We start from the raw sequence: 10,546 nt of genomic DNA on the forward strand, positions 1-10,546 counted from the left end.
GCTCCTGGGTCAAGCGGAGCCTCATCCTTGACCCTTCCCTCCTCCGGGACTTCTACAGGGACCATCCTGATCAGCCCGGTACGTCGCCTGGGGGTTCCCAGTGAGGGGGGGTACTGTTGTGTGTCGTCCTGGTTCCCTCTCTCTCTCTCTCTCTTCCCAGGTGGCATCCCTTGTGGAGCTGATGAGCACACCTGCTTGCAATTTACATGCCTCCATAAAAGCCCTGGTTTCTCAGCTCATCGGCGCCAGAGACTCAGTGTTCACAACCTGGTACCTGGCCTCTCAATCTCCGTATTGAGCCGTTCTGTCGCAGTGTTTTGTGATTCAGTGTTTTCTACATTCCACAACTCTCTAGTCATCCTTAGTTCTGATTGGACTGACTGTTGCCACCCTCTCATTGCCTTCTCTTCCTCCACAGTGACCTCATCCTCCATCAGCTCCCCAGGGAGCCACCTGGACTATGGACCACTCAGCTCCCCATCTCGGACTGCCACCTGTACTCCAGCGCTACTTGGACTGTGGCCACCTGAGTCCACCACAACGCGGGCCGGGTTTTCACTCTGCCTGCCTCCAAGACTGTATACACTATTTATGCAACTTTTTGGTACTGTTACACCTTCCTGGTTCGTTAAATCCAATTGTTTTTTCCTTTTCTCCTTCCTCAAATCCTCCATTAAAATTTACAGTACTGGCCTATCATGGCTGAGGTTATTATCTTTCAAACTGATAACATTTCATCAGTATCAACAACTGCACCTCCTCCACTGCTACTCTGTGTCAAGGTGACCCTCAGGGTTCTGTGCTGGATCCTCTAATATTCATTCTCTTCACCCTTCCACTCTGCAGTATCATTTATTGTCATGTCTCTGTTTTCACCATTAAGCTAACCACTTCCAGCTCTCCATGTCCATCAAATCCACCAACACTTCAACACACCTGTTCTTACCAACTTGCCTCACTGACATCAGTTCCATCATTAAAAAAATATTTCCTCAAACTCAACTGTGAAAGATCTAAAATTATTCTCACAGGTCCAAAAACTGTCACCAAATGCTCCCATATCTTCTGCCTCACTATTGACAATTGCACTTAGACCCTATATAAAACTAAAAACATATAGCTGATATTTTCACTTTGTAAAATGACAGTGGTTATTGTAATTTAAATAACTTGCCCAGAATTAGTTTGTTTAAAATTTTAACCATAAGTCAAAACTGTCTGCCTGTACATGACTGCTGTGACACACCTGCGAGTCTTTATAGTGTGATTTTTTTTCTCTCTCTCTCTTCCTTTCTCTCTGGTAGCTAGCCCTCCTCTGCTGGCAGAGGATTGAGTGTTGCCTCTCATAGCTGTCTGTCTGCTACAAAACATGTAACAGGCAGTCACTAAAATCTATGATTTTACAAATCTTTATAACTGTTAAGCTTTATTCGCTATGCCTGCAAAAATATGTTAGCAGTCTAAAATCTATTGGAACTAAATTTATCGGAACCTAATTACTCTGCTGATGGTTTTCAAAGTTATCTGAAGAGTTAATCCGCTAATTAGCGGTTAGCAGATTAGCAGAACTGTGCCCACCACTGCGCTCAAGTAATGCTCCAATTTGACGAATCCAGAGTTTTTACTTCATTAATACAAAACAAAATAAAAGCAACAACAACAACACCAACCTCTTGACAGTTAATACTCTGGTCTCTCTTTCCTGATTGGGTCAGAAATTTGACAAAGGTAAAAAAAAATAAATTCCTGGAACTCAAATCAGCTACAGAATCAAAAGCCAATTAAAATGTTAATGTATCAGCTACTCCTCCTTTTATGTCAGACCTGCTGTACTTCACAACTTCAAGAAAATCACTTTCAATATACAGATTAATATTTGACATGGTTCAGGTACTTTGTTTTGTTTTGATGGTCACATTTTTCCTTGTGTAGTTTGTTAGCTTTCTTCCTGTTATTTCTACTCAGCCGTCTCTAGTTTCCTCTAATTAGCTCCTAGTGTGTACATAATGACTGTTTCCCCTCTACTCCTCTGCCAGATTGCCTTGTGTTCATATGCCAAGCCTTCCAGCGTTCCTCATGGTTTCTTGTCTTCTCGTTGCTGACCTTTGCTGCCTGACCTTGACCCCGCCTTCTACTCTGCTCCTTCGGCCCCTGGCGTATGGCTTGACTGTCCTGTGTGCCTTGACTTCTTGCTTGTTTAAGGTTCTGCTACTAGCCTATAAAATTGTTCACGGACTGGCACCTCCCTACCTAGCTGACCTAATTAAACCCTACATACCGGCCTGGGCTCTGCGTTCTCAGGGTGCAGGACTACTTCGTTCCTTGAGGCAACTCTGTTGTGATTTGGCACTATATAAATGAAATTAAATAAATAAAATAAATTAATAACTGACCTTTGCTTATATCTAACCCCTCACAGATTAAGCTGTTTATCAGGCTGAGCGTTGTGTGCACCCTTGTCTGGCTTTTGATGCTAATTAAAGGACATTCTAACCACATACCTGTGTTTTTCTCTGCAAAGTGGTCCCACGTTGTACTTCAGTCATTACAATATTGACATTTGACACGTCAATTTCTTTACCTTCATTGGAAGGGAAGCAAGAAATTTTAACTTCAAACTTAGACTTTTGGATGAACATTTGCAAAAATATCTTCAGACTGACAATACTAACATGCAGTTAATCCAATACAAAATCAATCAATCAATCAACTTTTTTCTTATATAGCGCCAAATCACAACAAACAGTTGCCCCAAGGCGCTTTATATTGTAAGGCAAGGCCATACAATAATTATGAAAAACCCCAACGGTCAAAACGACCCCCTATGAGCAAGCACTTGGCTACAGTGGGAAGGAAAAACTCCCTTTTAACAGGAAGAAACCTCCAGCAGAACCAGGCTCAGGGAGGGGCAGTCTTCTGCTGAGACTGGTTGGGGCTGAGGGAAAGAACCAGGAAAAAGACATGCCGAGAAGGGGGGCAGAGATCAATCACTAATGATTAAATGCAGAGTGATGCATACGGAGCAAAAAGAGAAAGAAACAGTGCACCATGGGAACCCCCCACAGTCTACGTCTAAAGCAGCATAACCAAGGGATGGTCCAGGGTCACCTGATCCAGCCCTAACTATAAGCCTTAGCGAAAAGGAAAGTTTTAAGCCTAATCTTAAAAGTAGAGAGGGTATCTGTCTCCCTGATCTGAATTGGGAGCTGGTTCCACAGGAGAGGAGCCTGAAAGCTGAAGGCTCTGCCTCCCATTCTACTCTTACAAACCCTAGGAACTACAAGTAAACCCGCAGTCTGAGAGCGAAGCGCTCTAATGGGGTAATATGGTACTATGAGGTCCCTAAGATAAGATGGGACCTGATTATTCAAAACCTTATAAGTAAGAAGAAGAATTTTAAATTCTATTCTAGAATTAACAGGAAGCCAATGAAGAGAGGCCAATATGGGTGAGATATGCTCTCTCCTTCTAGTCCCCGTCAGTACTCTAGCTGCAGCATTCTGAACCAACTGAAGGCTTTTTAGGGAACAGTATTACTAGAGGTCAGGGTAATGCCATCCAGAGTAACGATCTGGTTAGACACCATGTTTCTAAGATTTGTGGGGCCAAGTACAATAACTTCAGTTTTATCTGAGTTTAAAAGCAGGAAATTAGAGGTCATCCATGTCTTTATGTCTGTAAGACAATCCTGCAGTTTAGCTAATTGGTGTGTATCCTCTGGCTTCATGGATAGATAAAGCTGGGTATCATCTGCGTAACAATGAAAATTTAAGCAATACCGTCTAATAATACTGCCTAAGGGAAGCATGTATAAAGTGAATAAAATTGGTCCTAGCACAGAACCTTGTGGAACTCCATAATTAACTTTAGTCTGTGAAGAAGATTCCCCATTTACATGAACAAACTGTAATCTATTAGACAAATATGATTCAAACCACCGCAGCGCAGTGCCTTTAATACCTATGACATGCTCTAATCTCTGTAATAAAATTTTATGGTCAACAGTATCAAAAGCAGCACTGAGGTCCAACAAAACAAGCACAGAGATAAGTCCACTGTTGTGTGTTGGGGGGTGTGGCTGGATGTTTTGGTGTTCTTTTCTTTTCTTTGCTCCTCAGGTGGCATGGAAACTGATTTGTCTGTGGAGAAGGTGCTGGCTGAAGAATCCTCACCCTCATCAACATCATGTGAAGCACCTGTGACTGGTGCTCACATACAACCTTAAAGACTTTCAGCTGAAGCAGATAATTGGATGGCGTTCTGCTTTTAAGGCATGTGTGATTCAAGCAGAACTGCCGGGAACTCGACCTTGTGATGTTCGTTTGTGAGACGCTGAGGACCGCACCTGGGTTTTGACACATCGAGCCCGTGAAGCAAGGAAGGGTGAGGACACATGCTGTCAGCACACATTAAAGGTAATTAAGTATTTGACTAATTGTTGATAGTAACTTGGTGTTTTGTTACATAGTATACTTGAATTGTGATGAGAATTGTGCAGCTTGCTTCTCACTGCTGTGGCGTGCGGGATAAGTGATCCTCCACTTGTTGTGAGAAGCTGCTCATTTGCATAAAGATAAAAAGTACAGACCTGAATGTGTTGCTGATAGCGTGTGTCTTTTGAAAGATATTGTTGTAACTGCTGACTTACCTCACATCTTCTTTGCTTCACAGAGAGTCAGTTTGTGGTGTCCACCTGGGGGGTGTTTGTCTGGTGGTAGTGGGTCCAGGAGCGCCGGACTTCTCTCCTTGCGGGCGCTGGAGAGCGTGCCAGCAGTCACTCCTCCAGAAGGACGTTGGTTTTGGTTTTGTACATTTTATTTAGGCACAGGTGAAAAATAAATTGTTTTTGTTGTTGGAACCGCTTTCTGGTTATTTTTAGCGCTGGGTTCTGTCTGACGCAGGTTCGCTCCTCAATCCGCGTCGACACATAACAGTAGTTCCCGGCCATTCCATAATGGACCCAGCGGCAGAAGCGGTTCCTTTTGCCGAAAAAGTTCAAGAACACTTGGAGAAAATATGGGAGCAATTACAGCATCTCGCGAACCAAATTAAACAAACAGACGCCCATGTTACAGAGCTTGCAGTGCAAGCCGTTCTGCTTCCTGCTGCTCCAGCTGCGGCACTATCGATACCGGTGCCGATAACTCCGTCACCCACAGGTTGGAATGCCGCAGTTTTACGAGGCGTATTTGTAGATGGGTTGGGTGAGTCATTGAAAGACGAGCTGGTAGTCCGTGACGAGCCAAACGAATTAGATGAGCTAATATCGTTGGTGATCCGTCTAGATGATCGGATGAAGGAGCGTGGACGCAGGAGAGGACGTCGTCAGAGCGGGTTTTTTCGTCTCGGGGCTTTCCCCGACACAGATCTGGGCCGCCTCTTCTTTGCCCCACTGAGGCTCCTCCGACGGGACCTCTGGCTCCTCCTGTTGACGAGCCCATGCAGCTCGGACGAGCAGAGATTACTGTATTGCCCCGACACGTAAACGTCAAGAGAAATAATGGTGACGTGTCTCCAAGTGTTCCGGGACAGGCAACATAACACACATAAAAAAAAAAAAAAAAAAAAATCTAGCACGGGTAAATGTTTTTTCCTTAAATAGGGGTTATAATTGTATGGGGAGTTAGAGGCGTTTTTTTGGTTTGGTTAGGGCCCGGTTCCACTCCAGCCTCGGTGAGCCTTGGTTCCGTTCGTCATTGGTGTTGCCGGGGTGTGGTGCAGCGGAGACTTACCTCAGTCGGAGGGGTGGGCCGATCTGTTGCCGTTCGCCATTTCGGTAGTTCCACCCCTCCCGAGGGGCTGGGGTATGGTCGAGTTGGGGCACCGGACGTATTTCCGGTTCTCTGCTGCGCCTTGGGGTTGGAGCTGGGTTAGTTTTTTTTTCTGTTCCCTTCTCCGGCTTGATATTTTGAGCCGTTCGCCAAAATTGAGCCGCCGAAGGCTCTGGGAGGGACCTGGGGTCTTTCGAGGTGCCGGGGAGGGTAACAGGGTTTACAGTCGTTTTATATCCCCCCGGGGTTGTTTTTGGTAGTCCTCCGGGGTTGATGTTTGATTTTGTTCTGTTTCCTTCCGGGTTCCACCTCCAGGGTTGATGGGACGGTCCTCTGGGGGGGAATTGGCTTGGGGCCAACTGGCCAAGTGTGACCGGGTCTGGGGTTCCGGGGTTGTGGGGAGGGTACCTCCTGGGGTTGATGGTACGGTCCCCTGGGGGGCGCCGTTTTGCTCCATGTATACCTGTGGACCTGTGTGGGTTCATGGTTCTGGCTGTTCCTCCTGGAACTGGCGATGAAGGCCTTCTGGGGGGGGTTGGACTCTGCAGGTCATTCTGGGGGGGTTGTTTGTTATTTTTCTTTTATGCATTTCTGTTTGTATTGTGTTTGTGGGGCTGTGTTGGGTTTTGGCATTTGGGAGTTTTTCTTTTCTTCCCGGGGTTTGATGGGACGGTCCCCTGGGGAGGTTTTGGGTGGGTTTTATAGTTTTTTCTGTGTGTTGGAGTGTATTGGGGTATGTTTTGGGGCTTTTGTTGATTCCAGCCGGCCTTCCAGCTGCGGTGCCTGTCCTGCTGTCTGTGGTGGACCTTGGGAGCGTGGTGCGGTCTACTTCCTGACGTGGACCCCGGAGGGAGGTGCTGTTCTCGGGCCTGGTCTGTTCGGTCGCCGGGAGGCTTCCCGTTGATGGGGGGGTACTGTTGTGTGTTGGGGGGTGTGGCTGGATGTTTTGGTGTTCTTTTCTTTTCTTTGCTCCTCAGGTGGCATGGAAACTGATTTGTCTGTGGAGAAGGTGCTGGCTGAAGAATCCTCACCCTCATCAACATCATGTGAAGCACCTGTGACTGGTGCTCACATACAACCTTAAAGACTTTCAGCTGAAGCAGATAATTGGATGGCGTTCTGCTTTTAAGGCATGTGTGATTCAAGCAGAACTGCCGGGAACTCGACCTTGTGATGTTCGTTTGTGAGACGCTGAGGACCGCACCTGGGTTTTGACACATCGAGCCCGTGAAGCAAGGAAGGGTGAGGACACATGCTGTCAGCACACATTAAAGGTAATTAAGTATTTGACTAATTGTTGATAGTAACTTGGTGTTTTGTTACATAGTATACTTGAATTGTGATGAGAATTGTGCAGCTTGCTTCTCACTGCTGTGGCGTGCGGGATAAGTGATCCTCCACTTGTTGTGAGAAGCTGCTCATTTGCATAAAGATAAAAAGTACAGACCTGAATGTGTTGCTGATAGCGTGTGTCTTTTGAAAGATATTGTTGTAACTGCTGACTTACCTCACATCTTCTTTGCTTCACAGAGAGTCAGTTTGTGGTGTCCACCTGGGGGGTGTTTGTCTGGTGGTAGTGGGTCCAGGAGCGCCGGACTTCTCTCCTTGCGGGCGCTGGAGAGCGTGCCAGCAGTCACTCCTCCAGAAGGACGTTGGTTTTGGTTTTGTACATTTTATTTAGGCACAGGTGAAAAATAAATTGTTTTTGTTGTTGGAACCGCTTTCTGGTTATTTTTAGCGCTGGGTTCTGTCTGACGCAGGTTCGCTCCTCAATCCGCGTCGACACATAACATCCACTGTCCGAAGCCATAAGAAGATCATTTGTAACCTTCACTAATGCTGTTTCTGTACTATGATGAATTCTAAAACCTGACTGAAACTCTTCAAATAGACCATTCCTCTGCAGGTGATCAGTTAGCTGTTTTACAACTACCCTCTCAAGAATCTTTGAGAGAAAAGGAAGGTTGGAGATTGGCCTATAATGAGCTAAGATAGCTGGGTCAAGTGATGGCTTTTTAAGTAATGGTTTAATTACTGCCACCTTAAAGGCCTGTGGTACATAACCAACTAACAAAGATAGATTGATCATATTTAAGATTGAAGCATTGAATAATGGTAGGACTTCCTTGAGCAGCCTGGCAGGAATGGGGTCTAATAAACATGTTGATGGTTTGGATGAAGTAACTAATGAAAATAACTCAGACAGAACAATCGGAGAGAAAGAGTCTAACCAAATACCGGCATCACTGAAAGCAGCCAAAGATAACGATACATCTTTGGGATGGTTATGAGTAATTTTTTCTCTAATAGTCAAATTTTGTTAGCAAAGAAAGTCATGAAGTCATTACTAGTTAAAGTTAATGGAATACTCAGCTCAATAGAGCTCTGACTCTTTGTCAGCCTGGCTACAGTGCTGAAAAGAAACCTGGGGTTGTTCTTATTTTCTTCAATTAGTGATGAGTAGAAAGATGTCCTAGCTTTACGGAGGGCTTTTTTATAGAGCAACAAACTCTTTTTCCAGGCTAAGTGAAGATCTTCTAAATTAGTGAGACGCCATTTCCTCTCCAACTTACGGGTTATCTGCTTTAAGCTACGAGTTTGTGAGTTATACCACGGAGTCAGACACTTCTGATTTAAAGCTCTCTTTTCAGAGGAGCTACAGCATCCAAGGTTGTCTTCAATGAGGATGTAAAACTATTGACGAGATACTCTAACTCCCTTACAGAGTTTAGGTAGCTACTCTGCTCTGTGTTGGTATATGACATTAGAGAACATAAAGAAGGAATCATATCCAAAATACACACAAAAAATGGAAAATACAGGAAATTAATAAACCCACATTAACTTTGGCTTTTAGTTCATTGCAGACCGTATGAACTCATGATCTTTCATGTTTTGTGTGGTTAAATTAATTAAGGAATAATCCGCTTGTGTCTGATGATTTGCGGATGTTAATGTTGGATTTTTCGGTCATAAATTGACTTTTACTGGCGACACTTTAGGGGGTTATTACCTTTCTAATCCAATTCCATCATTTGCACAGTTTATTTTTCTGTAAGTAATTTGGTCGGCGAAGCTTACCATAGCAACAGTGTTGTCGCTCCAGTGCCATTATTGACATCTGCATAGCAGAGTGGTCAGGAGGCGGAGTAATACATCAAACGTGAAATGGTCAAATACGAGGTCTGACAACTTCCTGAGAGCCTGGCACTTTGCTTGATCAAAATTTTTTCAAAAACTGTGAGGCACATTGAAGTGGACACCATTCGAGAAATTCAGCTGGTTTTCTGTGAAAATCTTAACGGCTGATGAGAGATTATGGACTGTTGCTGTCGCTTTAGGGACTGCCCACGGAACAGGACGTCGCGACACACCCTGAGCCGCCGCTGTCTGCCTGTTTTGAGCTGAAAACTTCCAAATTTAAGCCTCTTTGACCCAGGACGTCGTGACAGAACAGAGAACTTTCAGAAGAGGTCGGGATCAGCAGTTTATCCGGACATTCCACTGTTAAAGGAGATTTTATTAATGAAAGACATGCGGACGGGTCCACACATTGGGACGCAGCTGGCGCGGTGCGGCGGCACAGGAAAAACACCTCCGTGTTGATAACCATTTGTAAAAACCAGGTGGCATGTGATGGCTTTCAGTTGAGTATCTGAGAAATTGTTTAATATATATATATATATATATATATATATATATATATATATATACATATATATATGCGTGTGTGTGTGTGTTTATTCACACACATGCATATAACCACATGGGCAAGTGAATACTTTGGGAAGCCTTTGTCAAACACAACACTGTGGAGCACTTAATATCTACACACTGTGAAGTAGTTCTTAAATATTTGTAAGCCATTAGTTACTGCCTTTCCTGAAGTCTATTTTTGTTTTTAGAAACCCCGTTCATAACAGACAGAGATTCAGCATCTTTATCTCTACATCATCCTGATCTTTATATAGTGTCTATAAACTAACAGGATCGTTGAAGGAATAAATATAGTTCTCTGTGTGTTTCTCTTCTCATTCAAATGGCATGGCCATATTAACACAGTATTGCCAAAGCACTATTTACAAGCAATAAGTGAGGTGCACATCTTGGGCCGCGCAGTGCATTATGGGTACGCTAAATTTTTCGGCTACCAATCCACAAGCTATGGTGGTGGAAAGCAGTGAGGAGTGCTGTGATTTGGATCATTTCAACCGCTGGAAGGTTGATGATTTAAAGCGTTGTTGTAAGCTCCGCGGATTGCCTGTTACAACCAGGACTACGTACAGCAGTGGACAGAAACGGAAAGTAGAGCTGGCTGTGCTTGCGTGTGCTGCATCATTACAGAAACTACCCTTGGTGCCGACAAAGGAGGAAGAGAGAGCTGCTGTCTAAAATGACCGGTCCTTGTTGATAGTTGGAGACAAACAAATTTCTGACCCCTTGAAGGCAACTGATGGATGGTTAGACGAAGTCCAGAAACTGAAACTGTGGATATTGCAGAATATTTGCTAAGCAGGATGAGAAAATTGCTACTCCGCCGGCTTCATAATGACTACAAGGAAGGTGGGTCTCACATATGACCTCTTTGGTGTCACGTTTGTTTTGATAAGTTGACACACGTAGTGATATGTGCATGCATGCAGTTTGTTTATAGAACATGCCAATATTACAATATTATGTGCCTCGTCATTCATGGCGCGACATTACAGTCATAAGCCGGCGTCATCAGCCACATTATAATTCGGCACAGTTTCAGGATATTGATCAAATAAATG

Source organism: Thalassophryne amazonica, chromosome 11 (genome assembly GCF_902500255.1).
Source record: "Thalassophryne amazonica chromosome 11, fThaAma1.1, whole genome shotgun sequence".
NCBI lineage: Eukaryota > Metazoa > Chordata > Actinopteri > Batrachoidiformes > Batrachoididae > Thalassophryne > Thalassophryne amazonica.